Genomic DNA, 13,141 nt, shown 5'->3' with positions numbered 1-13,141 from the left:
GAGTCTGATCGGGAGGATTCGGGGACATGACAAGAAGAGTGGCAAGTGTCTCCTTTGTGCAACTGATTCCGACGACGCGATGCCCCGCAGCGATAATTACACTACATTGCCCATGGCTGATGCCGGCGCGTCAGCGAGTGTTGGGAATATGGAAGAAAATGCTGTAGATTTATGCATGTTGCTTTGCCTACTACCTCCGCAGATCTTTCTTTTCTTCGGCCTGGTTATTCTACCATCATGAAGCAAACAGACAACATGTGGGCTGCCTTGGCACAATATGTGTTAAATATTTCACACTTTTGCTTGACTGACAGTCATGATGCTGGAAATCTGCATTCAACTTGTCTTGTGGCTGTGCAGATGCTGGCTACACTCTTGAGACATGTATTTGAAATCCTGCAAAATGATTCACTTGTTAAAGATTATGATGTGAGGAGTTTGTTTTCCGTCTGAGTACTGCAAATTCTGTCGGGAGACGACCCGCAAATGGAGAAATATGACGCATGTTGTGACTTACAATGTTGCGCATGTAGATGTTTGGTATAACATGACTTGTGAACCTAAAGACCTTGACAAGTGTGAACAATTGAACTTGTCCAATGGACAGAGCCATACTGATGAACAGTTGTGTTCGCAACCTGCTAGTGCATGTTGTGATGTTGCGAGTATGATGTTATATAATGTTATAGTGAAGGCTGCTAGCCATTTGAAACATGTGAAGTTGCCTAATGGATGGTGGTTTTCTTGTTGGGACGTTACCTACACTTACATTCCTGCTAACATTTCTAGAGGTCATTGTGCTTTAACTCGATTGGGATTCACTATGTTTTCTTTGCAACCTGATTTGCATCGCATGAGGAGATCTTCTTTTGAACACGTGGGTTTATCGCCTGATTGTGATTCTCATGTGCATTTATTGTCCGAAGTTGAAGTGTTATCTCTTGCATTTTGTTTGGTGGGTGTGTGGGTACTTGCTGCTGGGGGTTATACATCCCTGCTTAGATTAGCTTTGTTTTTTTTTTAAAGCCATTTTGCAAAACAGAGCTGCCGTTGATTATCTGCTTCTGGAACATAATCTGGGTTGTAATGCGGTAGAAGGCATGTGTTGTTTTGACCTGCGTGATCATTCCCGATCTATTGAGAAGCATATTAGTAGTTTAAAAGATCTGATTTCTCAGGTGACCCAAGATTGAACCGGGAGCTGGTGGGATCAAATCTTTTCTTGGATTCCTACCGTGTTATGTTACTTATGTGCATTTTTATATTTCTTTTTCTTTTAGTTTTGGTTATTTGCTGTTGTGTTTCTTGTGTTCCTAATTTAGTGATGATTTTCTGTCGGTTTCAGAAACCTTTTGTTTCACTGGGATATGGAAGCTGAAATGTCCAAGGGTGGATTGTAGTGCTTGAGAGAAAAGTGGGCTAAAACATGGCGCTGGTAAGCGGCCATTTTGGACATTTGCTTCTGACTGCAGTGAAAGTCTGCATTTTGTGATGAACACTTTTAGAAGGCAAACATGATTTAGCAGCGCCAGCAGTATTCTATTGAAAAGCGCATGAGTTCATCTGTCGGTCTAGAAAAATGGACACCTCTCACGATTGACGGCAAACGTATTTTGGTGGCCAAAGGCCAACCGTCTCATGTACATAATGATAGAAATACAGGTTTCCGAGTTTGACGGGCATTTTGATGTAACAAGGATCGCCATTTTGTTTTCTAACGATTGCTCATTGCTTTCTGTTCAAACTGCTTCGCAGCACATTTCTGCTTACTCTATTCAACGGACAAGGCCGCATGACCGCGAGGCTAATAAGAGTTTGTTGAAACACAAAGAAGGCAGCTCTGGAGAGAAATGCCCGGCTACCTCCCGAATGTAGCCTTGAAGCGGAGCCGCAGGGCATTTAATCATTTCACAGCTGCCAGCCAGTCTCGTTGTATGGTAGAATATGTTAGAATGAAGCAGCTAATGGCTTGAATTATGGTCTTCTTATGGCCCCCCTTTTCCGAGCCCTGTAGAGCGTGTCGGCTCCCAGGACACGAATAGCACCTCATAGATAGCAAGGTCTGGAATGTGACTCTTCCCCCGTATGTAGCTTGCTTACAAGAACAGAAGCACTGTGTTGTGTTCAACAAAGAAAACATGTCTCCACACTTGCAAGGTTGCATACTGTTGCTAGAATAGATATTTGAAGGTGTCATATTCGTCGAAATTGTCCATCATCAATCCGAGTTCAAAGAAACCCAATAAAGGGGGGTGTTAAACGTGTCACAGCTGATTGTATGATATGCATTTTGTATATATGTAACTGATATACGTAATTCGCTCTCTTGCGTCCCTCGAGGTCTAGAGATGCACAACGCGGGGCGTGAGACCGAGTTGGCCAACTGAGACTATTTGCTTTGCAATAAACCCTAGCCTTGGGAATACAACCTTGTGTCTGGCGTATCTATCGTGTGTGGTGACTTGCCTTGTTTCCATAACGCGAGGGACCCCTAGGGGCCCCTTTCACATCGTGTAAGATAGTTTTGCATTGCTCGTTCAAGGACAAGCTATGAGGAGAGGCTAAGACAAGCAGGTGCACTGATAAGGGTGCTGGGAACGGTAGCATGAGATGTTTCTTTTCCACTGGCTGGATTTTTCCACTCTAAGTGTGCCACCTCCAATGCTTGCTATCTATCACTCCGGCCGGGGACATTCAGTAACATTTGCAAGGTGGAGACTCTGACCAAATAAGAAGAGTGGGGTAAGCCGCTGAGGTAGAAGGAAAAGTCTCACTGAGAAGGACGCTCCATTCTCTGGCTACCTGCTTTGGGGCTTTGCAGTGTTGTGCCAGTCGAGATTAAAGTGTTCTCTACAGCTGCGCTAACAGTGATGTATTAGATTATCTTTTTGTCATTGTATGTCTTTGTATGATACGTAACATTTATTTCTTTGTATGTTGTTTGTTAGTAACTGTGAATAAAGGGCCTGTGAGGAGCCAATTATAGTCTAACTATTGGTCTAGGTTTGTGTTATTGCCTCCCTGTATCCAAGAACTTCCATTATATGTAGTGGAGTATGTATGAGGTCCTTACACATTTTGGGAAGCAAAACAGGGGTGGGTTTGGGGAAATAACTAAGGTAGGAGGTTTAAGGGTGAGGTTGCGGTGGGGCGGGGGTTTCTCCCTGCGTATATATGCAGCAAAATGTTGAATTTCTTTTTTTCAGGTTCAATCTCCTACGAGGAAAGGTTTTCGACCAAATCAAATCAAACCGCTTATTTGAGCAGTGGAATATTGTTTATATCCGGAGGTGCCGGATAGACCATGAAAAACCAGAAAGAAACATAGGAGAAGGGAGGATCCCTTCCTATAGTGGAACTTTATTCTTTTCTTTTCTGCACCTTAGAAAGTCAGATATTGGAACACTGAAAGAAAGCTATAAGTATATAATCTACAGAAATCCCCTTATACATAGTATATTGAGTTTAGAGTGTAAGAGTCTGTTTAGTTTTTTATTTGGACACAGGACGGAGGATGCTCTTTTGTTTAAATTCCTGGCACAGACAATATTTGGTTTTGTTGAGGCTGGGAAGCCCTCTTAGGATTAGGGACAGATTGGATTTTCCCCCCAACCCTCTTATTATTTTGATGAATAAAAGTTCATAGCAAGAACCTAGCATGCCACTATGTCTGAGTGTTACTCTTGATACCTTACATCTATACCCTTTCTTTGAATTATGCAAACACATGCATTGTTGTTGCAGTGTTTTCTTTGCCTGGATGGGGTTTTAAATGATCATCATGCTTACAGCTACAAATCATTTTTTTTTTTGCCATTATTTGGGATCATGTGCACTTCAGTTATTCATTAAATATTATTCTAATTCAATAATCATTTACAAACCTTGTTTTGGTACTAATGCTACTTAGTGTGATGGGCAATGTATTTCCGAACTTTCAAGATAACAGCAACACTTGATTAGTAACAACCCGTATTTAGAGCATGGATCAATGGCTATTCATATTTTGCAATACACCAGAAGCAAATAAATGTCATTAATACATTTAAGAATTTTCAGAAGTAGTTCTAAAGTAAACATAAACTGTAGTTACCAGGATTGGTCGTTGATTGCAAGCTCCTTGTTGGAGCAGATTTCTGTTTTCTGGGACTTCTGCTCTCCCATTGTCTGTCACTCGTAAACCTTTTGCTTTTTCCTGTTATTTTTTTCCAGATATTTGACTTTATTTTTGTGGCCAAAGGGACGGCCACAAAATTCTAAAATATTCAATATTTTAGTGATGTGATGTTCTACGCTAGCCCATATGGCTCAAATGAGATGGCCGCTTTCTAAGCACCCCATTTTGGTCTGAGGGCAATTCTATCACCTTGCAATTGTTTTGTACAGTAGGCATCTGCCAACTGTAATTTAGTTTAGTCTTCCCCAGGGGTGCAGCCGGTCTCACTATATCTAGTAGCAGCACAATGCACCAGTATGGTAGGCATTGGAGTACTAAGGGTTTGTGGGGACCATGAGGCAGGCCTAAAAATGTCCTTGTACTAACATGGGCTCACCTTGAATCCTGCCCTGCATTCTCTACCGTGGCTTAGACTGGTATACTGCCCAGGGCACATCTTGTATGGGTGGTCCAGAGTGTTTGGTGGCTTTTCAAGTCAGCTTAATTGGCTGGCTACGGAGACCTTTGTGTGCCTGCTTGGTGCGTGATTGGAGGGTTGGCTTGGGTCAGCCCATGGGAGAATGTGCATATACAGAGAGAACCTGCCCATACTTCAACTTCTTACCTGAATTGTTGGAAGATGCTTCAAAGATGACCTGCTGATTATCCTTTTTATTTATTTTTTTGGACCAGGTTTGGCCACATTGACTGGACCCTGGGTCTTTTGTCTCTGCCCTGGTTTCTACTTTCACTGTTGGATGTCCTTCCTGGGCTGTTCCACTTCCTCCACCAGGTGTACCCTAATGGCTGGACTATGTCCCATGCTGGGACTGTTCTTAGGTGACTGCAGCGTTGCTTCACCGCAAAGTAGGGAGCTAAACTAGCCCAGAAGAGCAGTGGGTTTTCATTGCTCTGTTCCAGCTCCCTTGACTCATCCTGCGTTGCCCCCAACCATTGTTCTCATAGTGGGACCGCTTTCTGTTGGGTACTATATTGAGTATATGGACTACATGTGTATTACATATTTTACTCTGTACTAGAGGTTGTGAGGATTACAGTGTGTGTTCATAGATTTCATTGTGTGTTCTAAACATGACTAAGTAGCGTGAGTTGCATGTGTCACGGGATCCCTTTAACTCCCCAACCCGTAGCATTATAATGTACTGAGTTTGCGACAATGTACAGGTCATAAACTTAGCTGTAGGCGTGGGAAGGACCTGCCAATAACCTTGGCCATTTTTATAAACATTATGCTCTTGTGTATTATAGCTAAAGTATTTGAACTTGTATGTTGTCATGCGCCGCCAGTGGAAGTGCTAGCATCAGTGGAAGTTTCAGTAGCGCTGTGCCTCTGTTTCATCTATCCTTGCGGTCTAGCCTTCTCCCAACATGGCCGCTACATGTATATTGGTGGCCGAGGACCTAGGCTCACCGCGTTGTATCCGTCTTTTGGGGAATTCGCCTTGCTCGTACTCTGCTGCTGCTTGGAGTTCTAGCGTTTATTGCCTACTTAGTTTTTCCTTCTCCGCTCCGGTTCTCTACAGGAGTTCGTCTTTGTCTGTTCCTGTCTTCGCATCTCGTGCTCTTTCTCTGTTTGTTTCTCGACCGCGTCTCCGTGGCTTTCTCTGTTTACTTGTTACGTCCTATTTACCTTGCTCCTATTTTCTGAGTTTTCGCCCTTATCTATTTCGTACGGTTTCTGACTTTCCTTAGCTCTATAAGCAATCCTTCTCTTGGGATATCGGTTTCTTGTTTTCTGTTACCGCGATCCGTTCAGTATTTCACTCTTTTTATCTTTCTGGCGTTCTTGCCAGTCTACAGGCTTATAGCTATGCGCCCACCTGGGTAACTCTTTTCACAGTGTACTTACCTTCCGGTATCCTTGTCTGATTCCACTTTCTTCCTCTCCGTTCTGCGCTTGCACCTTCTGTGTTTTCTGCCTTTCTGTCCTCTGGCAGTTGCTTATGCTTGCATCCTTCTGTGAAAGTGGTCCTCAGTGCCTCACGGCACCCAGCATCTGTCTTAAGGATCCTCAGTATCTTCCCATACACAGCCTTTGGAAGAGGCAACTTTTCTTAAACGACTTAACTAGTGAAGCCTGTCGCTCGGACAGGGAAGGAGCCCCTGCTCCACTTAGAATCAATACTCGAAGAGATGAGAGACTGTCACAGTTGGACTAATCCTTCCTTCCAGCCAAGTACTTTCTACGTTGTCTTTGAACCTCAAGACATCCAGGGCTTTTTGTGCCAAGGAGGCTTTTTCCCTGAAACGGAGGGAGCTCGCCCCTACCTTCATCAAAAGAAGAAGCCTAAGGAACCCCTGAAATCTCATCAGAAGAAGGAGTCAAAAGCCCAGGATAGCTCTGTGGAAGACACAGGTGAGGAGGAAGTACGGGAGAGATCCCCAGGGCTTGACATATGTTTTTATCCGTTGCATATAGTTGGGAGGATTTGGAAAATCCAACAAATTCATATTCTACATTTCACCAACAGCTTGACCAAATTGACAAACATACATTGCTCTGCCTGAATGTTTGAGTCTGGTGAAAGTGCTATCTTTAAGAGTTCCCCTGTTATATCTCTGATATCTGTTAACTAACAACTTAATTCAGAATGATCGACCATATGAAGCATTGACCCCTGCGCACGTGCACATTTAGCATAGTCACTGCTAGTGTCCGGATAGCTCTTATGAATCCAGACATGAGTCCTGTAATATCTGTTGAGCGCTTCATAGTGAATTATTCAATACCGACATTTCTGGGATATGGTTTTGATCTGTTTGCACACTGTGATGAATCTAGCGATGCTACCACTATTTTCCCTGGGAGAGTCTCTTCCCATTTGATCAGGGAAAGGCAGCCGCTACCTGATTCTGACTCTGGTGGTGTCTGCTTGAGGGAGGACCATGTGGGGGGAGACAATCCTAATGGGAGTAAAGTCGACTTGCTAGATGGAACACAGTATTCCCGCCAGTCAAAGGACCTTAATCCCTAAGAACAATCCCTCCATTGATAGACTCATAAATATTACCCCTCTTACAATTCCCATAAAAAGTACTTGGATGGGACGAGGAAGAATAAGAGTTGCCTCAATAAAGTCACTTTCTCAGTACTGCGACGAGGGAGAAGAATGGGGGAATGATAATCGCTTCTAATGGGAACCACTATCAGCGGTCTAATCTTTCCCCAAATCCTATCGGACAGAGCCAATATAAAAGCAAGAAAAGACTTAGGAAGTGTGAGAGAAGCCCTGCCTGGTCACACCGTATGAAAGGAGTGAAGCCAGTCCAGAGAAGCCAGAAGAGGGAAGACCGGGACTCTTACTTGTAAGCAGTGGAATCCCTGATGTAGGTAAGGAGGAGAGACTGGCCCAACAGAAGAAGGAGCTGCCCAGGAGAGCTGGGGCTCAGTCTGCTGAACCTGGGCAGACCCCAGGAGAGACTGGTCCAGTAGAGGGAGATATAGACAGCCAGCTGAGGAGGAAAGCTGGGGCACCCAGTCTATTGAGTTCACCAGACCGTCAGAAGAGCTTGTTTCCTTACCCTGCAGAGGTGAGACCCATTAGAGTCTACAGAGAGGAGAGGGAGAACCTGCAGGAATGGAGATCGCTGCAGACAGGTCTGCCCGCCAGTTGGTAACGTAGCTGAACACCACACTGGGGGAAGGCGTGCTGTGTGGCAGACAGCAGAAAGGCCGACCTGACCTAACCAAGGCAAGGAGGAGGTGCCGGCAGTTTACGGCAAGCCAGAGAAATGCTGCGGGAGAGAGGCTTGGTAGCAAGACAACGAATAGCCCAGCGACCACCGATCCAATTTGATGGAGCAGACAGAGAATAGGTAACGCCAAAGAGAACGGGTAAACTCAGGGGAAGTGGGCGGGTTACAGGGTGGCTGGCGCATCAATGCTGTTACTTAAAAATGGAATGAAAAGAAAGAAATATACACGAGGGGAAATTTGTAACTGTGAGAAACTCAAAATACATAAAGGGGAAGACAAGCATGTGAGATTCCAAGGGAACAAAATATCCCTTTTGGCCTTGTGAACTTTTGTCAAGACAAGTGACGGTGTTGGACAGATTAGTGAACCCAGCCTGTCAAACCTGATACTACAAAGCGTTGAATTTTTTAGATGGACCTGGCAGGATACTAGGTGAAGACAAATGTCTGTTGTACAAACCGTGAGAAGGAAAAGCCATTTATGAACTATGATGATGTGGCTCAAGGGAAAATCATGCATTGGAAACTATGGTTATGACGTAAAGAAGTTAAAGGAAAACAATGACATTGTGAACTGTGAACAAAAGTGCATAAAGAGTAGGAAAGGTCCCTGAACAGAAATGTGCCTTTGAAACTAGAATTAGAGACACCCATAGGAAGGGAACAAGATCCTTAAGCTACATGAACACTCTAAGGGGAGAGAGGAAGTTCCCTTTCAAACTTGGCGATTCCTTTAAAACTGGAGGTTAAATGCAAAGAACCTAGGGAAGGAGCTTCTCCCTAGAACTGAACTTTTGTCCGTGAGGAAAAATCTTTTAGTTGGATTTTTAACTCTTATGTTTGACATTTTTGAACACTTTCAGAAAACGAGGAGTATTACCCTTGGCACCTTCTATTTTATTTTGTTAAAGTATGAGGACCAGAATAGAACTTTGACACGGGACAGTTTTATTTTGGACCTTCTGGCTTTGACAGACCAATATTTTTGCTTTTTGGTAGGGAAACTTCTCTAGAGCAGTGACCGAGAGGCATTTCTCCAACCCCCTTTTCTTTAATAAAGGTCTTTAGCCAAAACATGAATCCCTTGTGCCCGAGTCTCATTCCTGGTGCCTGATATATGGTATCAGGGGTGGGATCCGGCTCAGTTGATACAAACTGGGGATCCTACAGGATTAGTAAACAATATATCTTGATCTCTAGCCCCCTGATAAAAGGTCCTGTAAAAAAAAGTGACTAAGATCATCCTTTCCACTAGTGGGTCATTTACACAAGATGTGGAGACCAATCGGCCCCACTTCATTGGGTCAAGACCGCAACCACCTAGGTTATAGGGTAGGGTTTACCATCTATTCTTTGTCCCCACAGGCTATTCTCCCCATAAGGAAGATCGTGGAGGGGAACATTTACCACCTTTTCCCCTCCCCAAGATTATCTGGTGCAGGGGAGAAACAAGGCAATAATCTCTTTAGATTTGCAGATAAGCCTCCCCACCAGCTTTGCCATTTATATTATATCCCACAGAGAAAGAGTTAAAGATACTACCTCTCCTTTCCTGTGAAGACGAATTGAAATGTGCTCTTTTCAATTTTTCATCAACCCAAATTAATGGGAAGTTTAGTGTACGAAACCTTATGGGAACCTATCTCCCGCGAGGCCCTTAGAGGAGGTTATTATCCTGAGAGTCCATCCGGTGAGAAAGTAGCCCCAGAAAATGTTCTCTAACCCTTGGGAGGGGAGGTGGGTTATAAGCAAACCAAAGGTGAGACATTATGGAGAAAAAAAAAATCCCGATGCCCTAACATATTTGAAGCGTTTCTCTCACTGAGAAATGGAACCTGGGGCCAATGAGAATACCACTTTACACTCGGAGGAAAGTAGACCACTTGAGTAACCGGTAGCGGTATCTAACACGTTCGCCCAAAATACCGGACTCTTAAGTAGGGCTCCTATTCGAGACAATACCAGTCTTCCCAATTTTCCACCCTTCTGGGAGAATTCTTGTCCCTCTTAGACAGAAAACTACAAAATGTTCCAGTCTCAAAATATCCTAGTCTCCACTTTGGCCAATACCCCCACTATATCTGGGAAAGAATGGAAAGATAGATTTTCCTCTGAGAGAGACAGCTTACCAAAGTCATCCACTCCCCCTGACAAACAGAAGACCCTCGAAGTAGATTAAGAGGAGATACAATCATCTCCTACAGGAGATGGGCTAGATCCCTCATGGTAAGAGTGTATATTGCCTCTAGGGGTATTGCCCTTTAGACCAGGAGGAACAAGTGTCAGCCACCTCAGCAACACCGCTAGGTGGTCTGCGGGGACCAGAGACACCCGATAATGTTAAAGGTAGTGGACTGTTTTGACACCAGAGTGAAAGAGGGTGAAAGCAATGCTATATCAATTATTCTACCCCCATTTCCTCTCTTAGATCCGAAATTATTTTTGTCTAGTGGGGAGTATGGTCCTCCAGTGAGGTGTTGCCCCTTGAATAGAATTGATCTCCCCACCACACTATCATTAAATGATCCCAGTCAGGGTGGGCAAGGTAAGGAAACCAGGGCTGAACCATTGTATGCAAGTATCCTCTATGCCAAACCCAGTGAGATGCTAGCAGAGGGAGAAGAGAGCACAGAGAAACCTCTCCTGAAAGGCAAGAAAAATAAGAACAGGAGACAACCCCACTTTTTTCTATAAATCAGGCCAAAACCACCTATGGGATCCTTGCTATCCTACATGGAAAGGCTATCTCAGCACAATTAGACAAAGGGAGTAAGAGGTATGCTATAAGAGCAGAATTTCTTCCCCAGGTTTGGAAGAGAGTTGGTAAAGAGAGGGTCCGTGGCCACGGTGAGAGACATCCACAAGCACAAATTCCTCTTACCATCTTGGGAAGAAAATTACACCTTGTGGTGGCTGTGACCCCCAACCTACCAACCCAATTAGTTATAGGGAATAATGTAAACTTTTTCTGACACTGGTCAGAATCCCGGAAACAGACAAATCGGTGTATGCAACATGAAGGCTCTTAATGAGACTGAGCACAGTGACCAAGCTGACGAAAGTTGTGTGTGGAATACCCGCAGGCAGGCGGAGCAGCCAAAAGCAGAGGAAGGCGGTGCAAAGGCCAACCGGCTAACTGGACGCCTGCCGGAGAAGGAGCAGGAAGGACTGACACGAGGAGTACCTGAGCCGCACAGTGAGCCCATAGAGAGTGAGTGGGGAACCGCAGCACCTAGAGGTGAATGCTGCAACGATATTGAAGAAACTAACAGTGTTTAACAAGGCTCAAGGACCTGCTTGTCAGAAAGCGAAGACAAACTAAGTACGAACTTTGTTACTAAAAGGGCACTGACCCTAATGTGGAGAGATATAAAGATGTGGTTAAGAGAGAGTGAATAAGAACAGAGAAGCCTGGCAGGCTAACAAGGCTCTGTAAGATTGGAAGTGAACCAGGAGGATCATGCCTCCTATGGCCAACCAAAAGGGAGGAACGTACATTTTGAAACTGTGACCATGTCCTGGCAGGAGAGTATACCAGGCAAAGCTGAGTGAAATCAAGTGTGTGTAATGAACTGCACAAGAGAATCCCAAAGAAGACTCCTGCCCTTAGGATTTTGAATTGCATTAAATGTGGAAAAGGCCTGGGGGAAGGGAGTCATTTCCCCAACAGTGGATTCCTACACCAAGAGGAGGGAGTTATCCTCTTGGGTTATAAAGAACTTGGTTATTATTTTGAACATTTTGTTTTGGTGAAGAGGAACCTGGGGAAGGGAGTACTTCCCTAGAACTGAACATTTCATGTTCAAACATTTGTTGGATTAACACCTTTCCATTTTTGAAAACTTTTATTTACATTTTTTTTAACACAATCACAGTTTACATGGCATTAATGGCATAGATGCTGCAATATATCTCATTCACTGTTCTGAGTATCCATACTAGCAAGGTTCCACATCCGGTCTGTGGTCGTGCATTTATATCCAACTTTAGTTATAACTTTTCTCAAACCTTTCATGCCCCAGAAACTCCTTCCAGTACATCGTAGCTTTGGGACATGACCACCACATATGGTATAGATCTCTTCTGCCACTGCATTGTCTCCAGCATGTGAGGGGGTAAGTAGGGTTCATTTTATGCAGCCTACGTGAGGTACAACCTGTAGCATATTTTATATGCAATTTCCTTAATGGCAGTGCATTTGGACATCTTTTGTGCCCTCCTCCAGATTTGCCCCCATTCTTCCTCCATGAGGGGGGGTGTGCCTAAATACTTATCCCAGTTGTCCTTGTATGAGAGTTTATCCCCAACTTGTGTCTTGTCCAACAGCCTATGTAATCTTGATATTGCCCCTGTCACCATACCCTCCTGCAGAGTCCATTCCATCCCTATTGGAATAATGGTGGCCCCTTTCTTAACCACCTTCTGTGATATCCAGTGTCTAATTTGTGTATATATGTGTATCTCTCCCTTTCCCCTATGCCGAATTTCTGTTTACATTCCTCATACAAGAGAGGGGTTTCTCCCTGAAAAAAGTCCTTTAAGTGGATTGTTTGTGCATGTCCCCAATTATCCCCGAGCCTGTTTTGTTTGCCCGGAGTGAATCCTGATTGTGTGCCATTGGGGTGAAGGGTCCGAGTCCCGGGGTGATGTGACGCTTTCGGAGTGCTCTATCCCATCCTTTCAGTGATATTTTAGTGGCTTCCAACAGTTGTCCCTCTACCCCTCTGGCCTTTGCTCGCAGCACATGTAGTGTCCCCAGAGGGATTGTAGTCGCCCCTTGATCGATTCCCATCCAACTATTTAGCCCCCTCCCATCCATGTCATCATCAGTGCTATTTGCACGGCCAGAATGTATCTCTCGATATCAGGAACCCCAAGTCCTCCCAGGATTGATGGTCTTGTCAACACATGCTTTTGTATTCTGTTTTTTTTCCCATGCCACACAAACATGGTTAACTCTTTCTGTAGGGTCTTGCTTATTTTAGGGGGGATGTCTACTGCAAGAGAGCCCACCACTTACGGCAGGTGGGGTAGCAGTAATTTTGAGTGCCGCAATGCGGGCAAACCAGGATAATTCCTGGGTGTCCCATTTATGTAGCTCAGTTGTTTCCATAGGGGTGTTATGTTTGCTCCATACAGGCCATTGTACTCCCATGTATTCTATTGCCCCGGTTTCCCAGGTTAAGGGGTATAGTGCCTTCAGTTTATCGATCTCTCTCCTTCCGTTATGTTTAGGGCCTTGGATTTGGTAAAGTTTATGGTGAAGCC

At 44.4% G+C, this 13,141-nt stretch overlaps 1 protein-coding gene across 14 annotated transcripts in view; it reads left to right on the top strand.

The window, feature by feature from the left end:
- Window positions 1-13,141, top strand: part of SETDB2 (SET domain bifurcated histone lysine methyltransferase 2) — a 1,645,210-nt gene that overhangs the window by 310,858 nt on the left and 1,321,211 nt on the right. The window lies entirely within an intron of this gene.

This window comes from Ambystoma mexicanum, chromosome 7q (genome assembly GCF_040938575.1).
Source record: "Ambystoma mexicanum isolate Mex_15411 chromosome 7q, UKY_AmexF1_1, whole genome shotgun sequence".
NCBI lineage: Eukaryota > Metazoa > Chordata > Amphibia > Caudata > Ambystomatidae > Ambystoma > Ambystoma mexicanum.
This window is presented reverse-complemented; position numbering and strand designations above follow the sequence as displayed.